This window comes from Dipteris shenzhenensis, chromosome 11 (genome assembly GCF_047967505.1).
Source record: "Dipteris shenzhenensis isolate YYH24624 ecotype China chromosome 11, Dip_SZ_1.0, whole genome shotgun sequence".
In the NCBI taxonomy this organism is placed as follows: Eukaryota; Viridiplantae; Streptophyta; class Polypodiopsida; order Gleicheniales; family Dipteridaceae; genus Dipteris; species Dipteris shenzhenensis.
The window spans coordinates 6977108-6987282 of NC_141606.1; the positions used below are offsets into that span (position 1 = coordinate 6977108).

A 10175-nucleotide genomic window follows, 5' to 3' on the forward strand; every position below is an offset into this window, starting at 1 on the left:
TTTGTATAGAAAAAGGGTACATTTTATTAATGAAAAATCTACGGATAAGGGACTTTACAAATAACCCTTGAACGCACGTGATATAGAGAGTTTATATATAGTGGCCCCCCCGAGCCTAGTTTGGGGGCTCGCATGTGAGAGATTGACCCTTCTTTCCTCAGTTTAGACAATAGCTATGCATCAAGGTCTTCACTTAAGTCAGTTTGGAGGGAGCAGCTTGCCCTTCAACGGAACTTTGGACGAAACCTTTTAACTTCAGCATTTCACAACCAACCAAAGTCTCCAAATGTGGCCAGTGTTGGGGTGAAAGCTAATGTCACTTTGATACACTATTAAGCTTTGATTATTCAATTCAGTTCATTCTGGATTCTGCAATCCCCCGAAACATGCACAAGTGTCTAGAATCAAGCGTAGTCTGCATGCTTTTGAGATAAGTTGCATACAAATGAAGTCACTGTTCATGAGCATGGGGAACAAATACTTGTTTAATAATGATGCTAATCAGATTCTCATCTACCAGCATCGTTCATCCATAGACATATGCACACACAAGATTATCAAGCTCTGCCAAAGGCTCTTCAGTAGGCCAATGGGGCAAACTGAGCCTTCAAATCCTACGAACCCATCTCCCTAAGCAGTATAGCATCCCCCCCTTGCCACCCAAAAGTATAATTTTAGCATAGTGTGCAAAACTATTCTTCTCTTTCCCCTTCTTGTTCATCCTTGAACAGCACTTGTAGGAAAAGAATCAATATTATTGTGCTTCCTATGTATAAATATATCCAAATGATGACTTAAAGCTCAGATTCTTAAGAGAGATCGCCCCCATGCATGAACGTGTATAACCAGGTCAATCCTTAGCAAGTTGTTAATACACATTTTCGATTACTCATGTAAATTGAATAATACGGCACAAATCCAATAAAAAAATAAGAACTCAAAATGCTGAGGAGTTATCCATAGCATTTTATCAGATACTTTAAAAGACCAGAGTGTCATTTAAGTTTAAAATTTCCTTTAAATAATAAATGAATTGGAATGACCATACGTCAAACCTTTTCCTTTTTTTCTAGGTTTCCCCACTCACCCACATGCTTCATGCCCGACAGGGGTATCAACATCCCCAGCAGGACAAAGAGTTGAGATATTCAACCATGTAAAGGTTAAAAGTCATTGCTTCAAATGATCCATTGATGTGCCACCATGCTCTCTAATTTCAACGTGATCAACCAAGGAGATAGGATCTTGAAAACTCCTCCCACACTTTGGACATAAATCAACAATTTGCTGATTGATACCACTCTTGGTTGAGCTATGAGCACTTTCAATGTGTTGAATCAAAAGTGATACCATGGAAAATTGTGCCCCACACTGAGGACACACCTCTATGGATTTGGATATGGGTGGTCTAATTGCTTTGGATCCCTATCCACGTTTCTCTAATTAGCCTTTATTGGTCATCCCTCCCACTGCATTTAGCATGCTAGTGGTAAGAGTATTAAATTTACTTACACCAGCCTCTGCAGAAGATCGAATGGTTGAGGCTGTTGATTGCAACCCTGTTCAGACAGCATCTACTAACAAAGTCGAACCTTGTCCAGGTACAATGGAAGCTCTTTCTCTAAAAGATTGTACAAAATGATCTGCAAAAGAAGGTCCTCTTTTCCCTGTTTTCACCTGCCCCTTGCAATCATAATCTGGACCAAATCGGTGTTTCAAACAAACCTCCTACTTACAGTCTTTGCACACCATTTTATTAGAGAAAGTAAGACTTTCTCTACAACCACGTATAGGACATCGAGGTTTTTTATGTACTCGTGCATAATTGCTTGGATCACAATTCATTCTCACATGTTCCTCCCATGTAAGATTGGGATCTTCGTTTGGAACTAAGCGAACTGCCTCGGTGCATATGGGGCAAACTAGAATAGTAACATCTTTGTCCATTGCCTTTGAACAATGGTGCTTACTATACAAGCAATGCTCAAGATAGAAAACCTGCAAGACAGAGAGCGGTAAGAATGGATTAGCGTGCTACGTCAACCTTTTGGATCGAATGCCAAAGATACTTGGAAAGTACAAGGAAACTAAAGTGGAATCCCAAGTGACATCCTTTAAAAGGCTAAAAACTAACATTGAAGAAAGAGAGAGGCATTGTCAAACTCTACCAGAAAATAATATCATACTGGGTTGGGTGGCCGAGCAACATGAAAATGCACAACAACACAAAGTAGCTATATACGCGCTTGGTAGACGCGCAAAATAGCGGGCGCGTCTATAGGCATTGCTTTAGTAGAGGAATTACGGACGCATCTAAAAGCGCATCTAACAACTCGTCTATTTGTGCATATATTAACACGTCTACTTGCGCGTCTAAACTGAGAAAATACGGGGCCGTCTAACATCGTGTTTATTAGCGCGACTATTTGCGCGTGTATTAGCACGTTTATTGGTGTACATCATTGCTTTCCAAACATTGCCCATGATTACCAAAGCACATAATTTTTTGCAAGCCCACATATACAAGAATTAAGTGAGATGAGGAGAATGAGACAATATGTAAAATAGTTTTGCCAATATCAATTATGGGGCTACGGTTCAATCTCATCCTCAATGAGATCAACCCTTGCCAAACTATCTACTTCAAAATCCAAACAAGTGTTTAGATCTACAAATACATTCAACCCACTACTACTTGTGCCACTCATGTGCTCATCGAAATCAGCATCTCAAATGGTAGGTTCGTCCTCACGGGTAATGGCCTCAATATCTGTATCTCCTATCTCATGATCATCCTCCTCTCTCGTATCACGGTCATCATCATGTCCATGGCCATGATCATCCTCCATACACTCCATATTAGTAAATGTACTATACATCACTTTGGAACATGGCATGATAGGTATGACATGCCACAATCTATTATTATCCACCATTGGTTAATAGACAACCTAATTAAAACACAAATACAATCATGTTATTTTTCTTGCATCAAATATTTAAAAACGAGTATTTTTATATGTGTGCACAGTACCTGTTCACATTGTTGCGGTAGTACTAGTGTGTCCTTCCTACTTTGCCAAAACTTTGTGCAGTCAATAGTTACAAAGCCACTTGCATGGCGTTTGATTGTTGCATTAGGGCCTCTTTCCACCACGTCCTTAAACCACTTTACATCCAAAACATACACAAAGAAGCGTCGAAAGTCAAGCATAATAATATCTTGGATTATGCCACAATAATCATCCATGGCTCCATTGGCTCCCTCAAAGCTAGCAATGATGCTGCAATCTTGTGTGTTTCTCTTATCATCAATCCGTTGTGCTCGAAAATGCTTGCCCTCACACCATATAGCATTGAAGATAGTGCACTACACCAAGAAAAAATCAATTAAATAAGCAATCTAAATTATTGAAAGCTCCTAACTTATGCATAACATTCTATATACCGACCTTGCTCATGCATCCCCTAGCATACTCCCATTCTTCCATTGTGATATGCATCCCCTCGTCTTTCTCTGCTTTCTCCATTTCATCAAGTAGCCAATCCACATGAATATCCTTTGGAAGTGCTCTTAGATACTGAGGGTATGGCACACGAGATCTGTGGTGTGTATGAAAGAGGGCCCTTTCTTCTTGTCTTCTTGCCTTTGCATCCTCGTATCTTGTCACCTATCTTTTCATCACATCACTATTAAGCACGCAAAAGAGGTTGATACTATTATGCAACTCCGTGTCTATTACTTTGTTGCGTCCTTTCCCTTGAGGCACAATAGAGGTCATCCTTAGGTCTTCATCATCTCTCCATAGTCGTGGGAGAGAGCTATCCGCATCAACAAGAAACTCAGAAATATATACAAGTGACTCTTGTACCAACCAACCCTCGGCCATGCTACCTTCGGGTCTTGCATTTTGTCTCATGAAGCCCTTCAAGGTCTTCATGAGGCGCTCGAGGAAGAACAACCATCATGCAGTATAGTACCGCATATAGCAATCTCATCCACCAAATGCACTATGAGATGTAGTTGGCTTGTGAGAATAGAACGTGGAAATGTCTCCTCCACTAAACAAACCGCCTCCATTGACATAACTCGAGCATTCTCAAGCTGGTGGGATCTATTTCCTTTGAGCTCACATACCTAGAAATGAAAAAGTACAACATATTAGCAATATGCAATCAAACTTGCATGGAGCATTGATACACATAATATTTTGTATCATGTAAAGTACCTCACAAGCTCACCCATCTTGTAAATACAATCTTTCACATCCTTTGATGCACTACATGAAATGCGAGTAGGTAGTATGAACTGAACCCACGAGGAGGTGGTTGATTAGTTGCTTATAAGTATTCACTCACAAATTTGAAAGGAAAAAGATATTATGCACATAAAATACTTACTTGGAGCATCTTGTGCCAATCATGAGATTTCAAGCCATATAATTGCTCTACAGCTCTTTTCTTGCTCTTTGTAAAGGCTCCCTTCAAACACCTCATGCATCTAGTGGGAGTACGAATTGTAGTAATAGCACGCTTCATCGTCGCCATCTCTAGCTTTGATAACATCCACAGTGCACGAGGTAAAAAAACACGCCCATTTGGTCTCTCTTGAGGCCAAGCTTCACGCATCCTCCCTGTGGTACGTAGATCCTCCCTTATGCCTGCCGAATCTCATGTCCCATTCAAATGCTCCCAAGTGGTAGATGCCACATTCTTGAAGATATGCATGGGATCAAGCAGGTGATTGACCTTGAGGTGGGACCAATATGGTAAACGATAAAAGATGGAGTATCTAAACAAAATAAAGTGTTAGCGGGCAATCTTTACTTTCAGCCAATATAGCCAATCTTTACTTCCAACCAATAGTTACAAACCCTTACCGGCTCATGCCAAGTGGTGGGGGAGTCGTGGAACCGCGTCCCAAATTCTCATCCAATCTCCCGCGATGAGTGATTGTGGCAGGACTTCATTCCAAGGGGCAACATATCTAGGATGATCAGGTGGGAGAAATCGATGGTGATTCTCATAGATGACCTTATTCAATGCGTCTGCCCATGAGGCAACTAGCGAAGGACCACATACAGGACATGCATGGTAACCCGATGTAGTGAGACCTGAACAATAGACGCAATTAAGAGTTGAAGGTGGGTTTAGGGTGCCACATCCTTTGCCTATTCATAATTAGAAATGCAATGCTTACCTGAACACTCGCCATAGCCTGGGAAGTCATGCATCGTCCACATCAAGACTGCTTTGCAGTTGAAGTCTCGTGACGAGGGAGGCCTGCTCACATCATGCACCTCGATACCTCTCCAAAGTATCTCTAGCTCGTCAATCAAAGGCTTCAAATAAACATCAGGGTTTTTGACTTTATGTTTCCCTGGAATTAGAAGGGACAGCATAACATGTCCTTTCTTAATAGCCATAGAGGGTGGAAGATTGTAATTCACCAATACCACTAGCCATACACTGTAAGACGTGCTTTTGAGACCAAATGGGTTCACACCATCCATACCCAATCCAAGTCTCAAGCTCCTAGGTTCTTCCTTGAAGCTTGGCCATGTGTCTTCAATATGCATCCACGCAGGAGAGTCCGCGGGAGTTCTCCACTTGCCATCGGTTGATCGATGGGAGGAATGCCATGACATGAGCTCTGCAATAGATTTGCACTTGAACATATGTTGGATGCGAGGGATTATGGGAAAATGTCGCAGGACCTTACGAGGCACGTCCAAGGTTTTAAGATCTGCTCTATATCTTGCCTCTCCACAAGTAGGACACTCTCTTGCATCCTTATGTAGTCCACGAAACAAAACGCAATCGTTGACACATGCATGGATGCGCTTGTAATCTAATCCTCCAAGAGAGGTCACATGTTGCCTTGCCATATCTCTTGAGGTCGGTAGTTTATTCTCCCTTGGAAGCATTTTACACAATAGCCTGCACATGAAGACCATAAATGAGGAAAAGCATTCGAGTAATTGACCCACTAGCATAATTCACCATGTTTGCAAAATAGACTTTAAAGCTTACTTGAGTAATGCATTCAAACTTGCATTGCTCCATCCATAGATGGTTTGCAAGTTTCGTAACTCAAGGGAGGCACGTAGAACAAAGAATGTGCACCCCTCAAACAGTGGAGTCGATGCTGCAGTAAAAAGATCATCCTACTCCATGCTATCATCCCTCCCTTGATGGACATATAAATCCCGCACCATATCATTAAACACCTCCTCCTCCATGGCTTCATGAGGTAATGGCGGAGGGCTACTATCACCATCACTCCATGCATCGGTAACGGTCCCTCTTGAAGATCCCACCTCATATCGCCGACGCTTCGCCTCCTCATGGCGAGCATAGGGCAACATATGCGGGTGTGGCACTGCATCCTGTATCAAATTAAAACGGGATCATAACTCAAACATATGAACACCCATTGGTAACTCAATCAACCTTAATTTACAAACCCTTACCCTGTTTACTGTCACATCCCATTCTCCATACTTTGAGATATGATTGAGTGTAATCCTGCGTGCATGATACATGTTTCCTCGACATCGATCACACAGACATTTGATTTTTTGCTCCAACCACATTTCGCGATGGTGGATACGGAGGAATTCATCCTCACTGGAGCTACTTGTTGAAGATGAAGACATCCTACAAACAAACAACCCACCAAATTTGCTCTTCTTCAAATGTTTAATTTAAACTCTATGGCGCATCTAAAGGCACGTCTAAAAGCACATCTAAAAGGCGTGTCTAAAAGCACGTCTACAGTCGCATCTAAAGGTGTGTCTACTCTGTGTATTTAGATGCGCCTATAGACGTGCCATTAGACGCAATTATAGACGCGGCTTTTAAACCTGCTTTTAGCGCGCTCGCTTTGCTTTTCTTCACATTACTTATACTTTGCATGGCTTGCTTCCTTCCTTATTAGCAAATCCACAGTTTCGACGCTTAAGGGGAAGGCTCCCATACTTACTTCCAAGCTTCCACTTAAGAGGAAGGCACCCACACTTACTTCCAAGCTTAAAGGAGAGGAGGACGAACAAGGAGGAGAAGCAACTTTGAAAAAGAAGAAGAACCTTCCATACCCCTATCCAAGTAAGTCCTTTTGCAGTTGATCTTGTTTGGAAGTTTGCTCTCTTTAGATTTGTACTTTCTCGTATCCAAGAAATGCATGATCTGGGTACCAGTGTCACGTTTGTGTGTCGGGCGCAATGTCCTTTTCTACTTTTTAGAAATTTCGTCTGTCGGAGCGTGTCTATAGGTGCGTCTCAGAGCACATCTAAAAGCACGTCTACAGGCGCGTCTAAACACGCGTCTAGCTTGTTTGCAGACACAGATAGATGCGTCTATAGACGCTTTGTTAGACGCTCTGTTAGATGCTCTATTAGACACGTCTATAGATGCGCTAATCAGACGCGTCTATAGACGCGCTCCGACAGTAAGCCTCTCTTCCCTTCCCCTTTCTTCTCAGCTCATCAGTAATAGATTTTTTTCCTTTTTTCCAGTTCAACATGTGGCCAGGAAGCGCTTCCAGCTCACCTGATCCCCGAGATTCTATTTGGAAGGACTTATATAACCTTTTAGGGCACCCTCCTAGTCCTGCGGAGTTATACGGGTATATGACGGGTACTCTAAACACTCTCCAGGAGTCAGTGCTACAGACTCCAAACCACCCCAGACCGCCTGAGATCACCCCAGTGGAGTCAGCATAGCCGTCTTATGCCCCTTCTTATGCCCCTTCCCCCATACCGTCTTATGCCCCTTCCCCTATGCCGTCTTATGTCCCTTCTACCATCCCGTCTTATGCCCCTTCCCCCATGCCGTCAGGAGGTCCTTCTGTCTCACAAAGCCGTCGACGTACTCCTGTGCCATCGAGACTCGGTTCTCCAGCTGCGAGTGGTCAACGTAGTCCCGTACAGTCTCTAGCTACGAGTGGCCAGCGTACGAGCTCGACACGACACGATAGCAGGCGTAGTAGCAGGGAGAGCAGTGGGGGATGCATGGCACAATGCTTTGGGAGGGGTGGCAGTGCGGATGATGATGATTCAGATGATTTAGATGTGCCTTCGGGTGATGGTACGATATTCTATGACATCACTCAGACAGGAGGCATCTTGATGGATGCGCGGGGGAAGGACATCATGGCCTTCATGCACTCTATAATTGCTAACAATTATAGAGATTGCTTTATCCACTTCAAAGACCAGCCAAAGAGGTTGGCTGATGAGACCCTCGCTGCTGTTCGCTCGAGGTATCCTAACCCCCCCAATCGCCAGTTCACAAATAAATGGGCCAAGTCAAAGATTGTTACGATACTTGGCAATAAAAGATCTTCGCTTAAGAGGCAGGCACTAGCGGAGCTTGCCAGGCTTGAGGGAGGTCAACCACCAAGGGGCCCGCCCCACACTACCCACAAGCGTGAGTGGAAGAAAGCAATGAAGTCAGCGAGGGAGGACCCCAGTCTGCAACACGTGGAGGCACGGAGGATCCAGATGGAGGAATATGGAAGCGCACATTTTGGAGCAGGGGGTGTTGAATCATGGGAGGCCCAATTTGTAAGTATCGATCTCAAATTATATTGCTTATGCAGTTTATTAGGAGGTTGTTTCTTTGTACTAATCCCTCCGCAAAGTGTGTCGTCTTACAGCTTGAGATCGTGGGTAGATACCCTACTCCTGTGGAGACAGCCTACCACCGCCACCATCGTAGAGGAGATACATGGAGGCACTTCTATGATGACGGGTTGATTACTGAGGAGCAGTATACCCGGGCTACTGGAGTGGCTCCCGAGGTATTTGAAAGTAATTAAATAATGCCAAAATTTAAGTAAAGATTTGATTTTTCATACATTGATATATGTTGTCCCTTGTTTACAGGCCCGTGCACAAGACGATGAGGAAGACGAGGAAGGAGGCACAGAAGGGATTGCAGAAGGGAGCGTGGAAGGGAGCGAGGACCTGGAGAACATAGATTAGTCGTAGAAGTAGTGCTAGCTACTCTTTTTTGTACTTAAAGCCACTGGCTTGGCTTCATGCCTCTTGTATATACACTCCTCTTATTTTTTGTACTTGAAGCCACATGACGTGGCTTAGCTTCCTTATTTTTTGTACTAGAAGCCACATGACGTGGCTTAGCTTCATGCTATATGTATATACAAGCACTTTTTGAGCTTTCAATTTTATTGCGTTTTGGAGTTGTAATGTTTTATTTGGAATTGTAATTAAAATACGGTTGGCTGTAAGAATTGAATTACACAATGTGGATATGGGATTCTTGTAACTATATACCATACACAACATACACAGCATTCTGTAAATTAAAAAAAAAAAAGCGTGTCTATCAGTGTGTCTATAAACGCGTCTATATACGCGTCTCTGTTCGACAAGCGTCTATTTTTGCATCTATAAATGTGTTTATAAGTGCATCTATTTAAGCATCTAAGTGCACGTCTATACACGCGTGTGTCTGATATATAGACACACTGGTAGACGCGGGTCTCCAGATGCAAAAATAGACGCGCAAATAGATGCGCCCGTAAGTTTTTTATTTAGTTCAGTAAACGCATCTGTGTGTGCGTCTATTTAGTTAACTATGAAAAGGTAAGGCGCACACATAAAAAAGCCTTGGGCATGTTTTTATATTTACGAATACTGATTGACATAGGTGATCAAGAAGGCTAATTAGCAAAGCAAAACAAATCGTGGAATCCATTAGGGTGCAAAGTGATCTCCAGACATACCTGGTGGCAGACATCACATTTGAAGGGGAGGAAGTCAAGGAGGTTGCAGTCCTGGACGGAGCAGTGTTGACCCAAGTTGGAAAACTCAGGAGTGCCCATGTTCTACATCCAAGCTGTCTGAGAAGCTGGACAAGAGAAGCAGTGTTGACCCAGGTCTATGGCAAATGCAAATTAAAATGAACAAGAAGATGAATTCTGTTGAAGTATACGACAAGTGCAAAGTGCAATGTAACAAATGCAACATGTTATGTATTGAACTCAAATTGCTATGTGCTAGATACAAATTGATCTGAACCTAAGAAAGGGCATGTTCCTTGGTCTTATAATTTTTAGAGAGGAAGCATGCCGTGTGGTTATGTGCTAAATGCAAAGTACTATAAGCTAAATGCAAAGTGTTGTATGCCAGATTCAAAATGCTATGTGG

At 42.8% G+C, this 10175-nt stretch overlaps 1 pseudogene; it reads right to left on the reverse strand.

Annotated features, from left to right (window-relative positions):
- Positions 1 to 1170: 1170 nt before the first annotated feature.
- Positions 1171 to 9850, reverse strand: LOC147896555 (zinc finger AN1 and C2H2 domain-containing stress-associated protein 16-like; annotated as a pseudogene).
- Positions 9851 to 10175: the final 325 nt, after the last annotated feature.